This window comes from Staurois parvus, unplaced genomic scaffold (genome assembly GCF_062004578.1).
Source record: "Staurois parvus isolate SC_StPar_1 unplaced genomic scaffold, SC_StPar_1.0 ptg000708l, whole genome shotgun sequence".
Taxonomy (NCBI): Eukaryota; Metazoa; Chordata; class Amphibia; order Anura; family Ranidae; genus Staurois; species Staurois parvus.
This window is the reverse complement of record NW_028318504.1, coordinates 8,092,561-8,097,500: the sequence shown is the minus strand read 5'-3', so window position 1 is coordinate 8,097,500 and position 4,940 is coordinate 8,092,561.

Sequence of the window (4,940 nt, the reverse complement as noted above, 5' to 3'; positions counted from 1 at the left end):
TCAGTTTGAGGGCCACATCAGAGGGTTCTGAGGGCCACTTGTGAGCCACTGGTTGAGCACCTCTGGATTAGGGACCTAAAAACATATCTAAAGCGAAGTTCCACCCACCCTGTCAAAAAATAAAAGTCCGCAGCTACAAAAACTAGCTGCTGATTTTTTTAAAAAAACAGCCACTTACCTGTCCCTCCAGACCCATGGTGTGTCCCCCTCAGCCCGTTTCACCGGTCGTCCTGTATTCCAGGGGGCCGACATCTTCAGTGTAGGCACTATGCTGTGCAGCTTGCGGCTTCACAGCCGGGTACCCACTGCGCATGCGCGAGTAGCGCTGCGCTCATGAATGGTCCTGTAGTCTTCTGGGACCTGTCACGTGTCCCAAAAGACTACAGGGATGGAGGACACTAGGCGATCGGACCAGAAGTGGGAGCGGGTGCCTATAAAATTCGGGAGCAGTCCTTAAAGCAGAAGTTTCCCTTTTGGGTGGAGCTCTGCTTTAAAGCTAAATATTTGGTATGGCAGGTTTACATAGTTACGTTAGTACTTGGACTAATGTGGGTATGTATGTGTCATACCTGTGGAAGCTGGAAATCCTTGTAGTGGGCACCACTAATACAGTGATCTCCTTTAGCTTCTGAGAGTCATGTCAAGTGGCTGTCCTGGATTGTAGGAAGTCACTCGCTGAACATTAGCACCATTCAGGGAATCCTGCGCAGTTTCTCAACTCATGCACAGCATTCTCTGATTGGATGAGATGTAGAGGTGGGTTGGTTACAGCAGTCTTCATCTCGTCCAATCAGGGGACACTGCATTCATCCAGAAAATGCAAAATGTTCTTTGGTGACCATGCAAGCATGTACTCCATAAGACACACAGAGCGCGGCTCTCTACTTTTATATTCAGAAAGTATTCAGACCCCCTTCACTTTTTCAATTTTGTTATGTTGCTGCCTGATACCACAGTTGCTTAAATTCAATTTTTTAAATCATTAATCTGTACTCCGTACCCCATAATTACACAGCAAAAACAGAATTTTATAAATGTCTGAATTTATTAAAAATAACTGAAATATCACATTAACAGAAGTATTCAGACCCTTTGCAGACAACACTTGAAATTTTAGCTCAGGCGCCTCCTATTTCTCTTGATCATTGCTGACTGGTTTCTACACCTTGATTGGAGTCTTTACCTGTGGTAAATTAAATTGACAGGACATGATCTGGAAAGACAGACACCTCTCTATAAAAGGCCTTACAGCTGACAATGCATACTGTATCAGCGCAAAAGCCATGGGGTCAAAGGAAATGCCTGTAGAGCTCAGAGACAGGATTATTGCAAGGCCTAAATATGGGGGAGACTACAAAAACAATTCTGCTGCACTGAAGGTTCCCAAGAGCACAGTGGCCTCCATAATTCTCAAATGGAAGAATTGTGGCACAACCAGAGCTCTTCCAAGAGCTGCTCGCCGGCTAAACTGAGCGTGTTATTCCATGTGTTAACATTCTGCATGTAGCACCCTCCTTGACAGGTGCTAGGATGTTCGATGTAGTGCTCACTCACTGTGTTCAGTGGAGCGGTGTGTGTTTTTGATTAGATACATTTAGGTTGCCTTACTGAAACCAGTGTATTTGATTAGGTCAGTTCAGTGTTCCCAACTGCAGCTAGTCTGATAGCTTCCTCTGCTTCCAGAGAGTAGTGGAGTTCTATGGAACATAATGTAGGTGTGGATCTATGCAGATGGCAGTATGATTCTTTATGCAGCCCTGGCCAATCCCAAAGAGCAAGGCCCTGAACACTTCTGGGTAACTGCATAAATACTCTGAGAGACTGAGCTTCTATGTCTCTTCATGCTGAGGATCAGTCCTGCCTGGAGGGCTGCTGTCTTCCAGGGCAACACTACCATATACTTGTTGTTTGTGGGGCCTCAGGTGGGTGACCTGAGTGGATGCTGAAGGTACAGAGAGCTGACTGAAGGGATGTCTGCTGAAGATGGTATCGCTGGAGAAAGGTGTCGCTTGGAAGGAGCCAACCAACTGTCCCTGGCCATTCTGTGAGTACAGACTGCTATGAAAAATCTTAGACTTTTCGGGAAGTTGCCACCACTCTTGTACTAGAAAGTCAGGTGTTTGTTTGCTAAAGGGAACATCGGCTGGTGTTTTTTTTCTGAAGAGCTTAGTTTTTCTATTTCTCTGTGAAGGCTCTCCAATCTTGTTGCCCTAAAGCAAGGGTGTCAAACTCCATTTCATCGCGGGCCGTATCGGCATTATATAGGGTGCGCTTGTTGGAGCCCAACCTCTGTAGCTGTAGGATGTCCCACCTGGATCTAATTACCACACGATGAGTCTTTTTAACTATTTATCTTGTAAGTGCAATTTATCCATTGTTTACTAAATAAATTGTCAACACTGCACTTAGAGGCGCCTACCTCTCTTTTTGTCGTATCTGCATTATGGTTGCCCTCAAAGGGCCGTTTGTATTTGTAAGACTAGATGTCCAGAGCACCCCACCCCCCCCCATTACATCAGATGTCAAGAATCCCACACCCTCGCTAACATCACCGTGCACCCCCTTTGGGGGCAGAGCTGAGAAACAGAAAATGCAGGGTCTGGAGGAGGAATGGAGGCCATTACCAGTCTGCTGAATGCTGAGACCAGGGGAGGCAGAGATGAGGGGGTGCTGCAGCTTCACGGAGAGGTGCAGGATTTAGCGGAGGAGTTCTATTCTCCTCTCTGCTGCTGACTGCTGAGACAATATGGGGGAAAATACAAGGGGGTATCTGCAGGAGAGGTGCAAGGGCCACATGAAATGGCCTGGAGGGCCGGATTCGGCCCTTGTGTTTGACACCTGTGGAAGAAGCTTCTGTGCTTGCAAAGCCAAGTCCACAGTTTGCTATATTTGAGAACTTACGGAAAGGAGTTCACTGCCCCCCAACTTGTCATAGTCTCTGTTTTTGGACAATCTCACTCAACTCCCTCAACCCTATCCAAGTGCTCCAAAAATGAAAAAAGCACAAACAACACCCCTAGACTGGGTATTCAGGAAAAGAGTGACTGTGTTCATGTGCCTGGCTGTGGGGCAAGCCACTGGGAAAGAACCTGTGCAAATTTCCAGCGTCTCCTAGGGGAGTAAGCTACGTGCAGAGAATGAAAGGGCTGCCCATGTATCCCAGTGCAATAAAAATGAAACATGAACCTCATTTTCAACGCAGAACACTCAATCGAATGGACACTTGCCATCTGAGCTGTGCTGCACTTGCAAAGTATGGTTCCAGCCATTAAGCATACATTTACCTTTACAGAAAAAAAATGATCTGAACGAACACTGCGCACATTACCCAACCCACGGTGTAGCATCAGTGCATGCCGCACAAATGGCAACTGTTGCCAGTTTCTGGTATATGGGGGCCCAGCCTAGGCTGTAAAGCAGGAAGTATTGCTTTGAAGCCCAAAACGGTACTACAATACAGAAATGTTAGTGAAATTTTCCCTGTTTTCGTAAAAAGTAGGGGGAGGAACAAAAAAGGGAAAAGTTGCTGTAATTGTTTAAGATCCACTTGAACCACTTGCCTACTGAGCACTTGTACCCCCTTTCTGCCTAGGCCAATTTTCAGCTTTCAGCGCTGTTGCACTTTTAATGACAAATGCGCGGTCCTGCAACATTGTATTCATATTAAATTTTTAGCATTTTTTTCACACAGAGCTTTCTTTTGGTGGTATTTAATTGCCACTGGCTGTTTTATAAACAGAAAAAGAGCAAAAAAATTGGAAAAAAAGTTTTCCTTTGTTTCTATTATAACATTTTGTAAACAGGTAATATTTCTCCTTCACTGATGTGCATTGATGAGACTGCACTGATAGGCAGCACTGATGATGCTGCACTGATAGGAGGCACTGCTGGGCAGCACTGACTGGTGGCACTGATCATCAGTGCCGATCCCTTTGCTGACAATCCACACTAATATGTGATGAAAATGTCATGTCAATGGCAACTTTAGAAATACACTGCTCAAAAAAATGAAAAGAACACTTTGAAAACGCATCAGATCTCAATGGGGAAAATCTCCTGCTAGATCTCTATACTGATATGGACGGGGTAATGTGTTGGGAACGTAAGGATGCCCCATTATTTGATGGAAATGAAAATGATCGATCTACAGAGGACTGAATTCAAAGACACCCCGAAAATCAAAGTGAAAAAAATTATGCAGCAGACTAGACCATTTTGCTGAAATTTCATTGGAGCAACTCAAAATGGTACTCAGTATTCTGTATGGCCTCCACGTGCTTGTATGCATGCCTAACAACATCGGGGCATGCTCCTAATGAGACGATGGATGGTGATGGATGGTGCCTTGGGGGATTTACTCCCAGATCTGGACCAGAGCATCACTGAACTCCAAGAGACAGGCAGTTACCCTAGGAGAGCTGGACAGGGCCATAGAAGGTCCTTAAACCATCAGCAGGTCCGGTATCTGCTCCTTTGTGCAAGGAGGAACAGGATGAGCACTGCCAGAGCCCTACAAAATGACCTCCAGCAGGTCACTGGTGTGAATGTCTCTGACCAATTAGAAACAGACTTCATGAGGGTGGCCTGAGGGCCCGACGTTTCTATTGTGTTCTGCTGGTGGGAAGCCTTCACTGATCACTGCTAGAGCTGATGGCAGTAACGCATGCAAAAAATCGACGGATCAGCTCAGTACAATCAGCCAGCCCATAGATGGATCGAATATTGGACGGTCTTTGCTCAACTAGCCAAGTTTCGATCCATCTATGGCTGGCCTAAAGGAGCCTAAGGCAGTCTAGACTATGCAATTTTTCCATTTGATCCATGGTGGAAGGAAAGAAAAATGCTTGATTCCCATATCTCCAAAGTCAGTGTTGATGAGTGAATCCCTCCCACAGCGCTATTGCATTCTGCCAGCAAAACATAATTAGCATTGCTGGCTA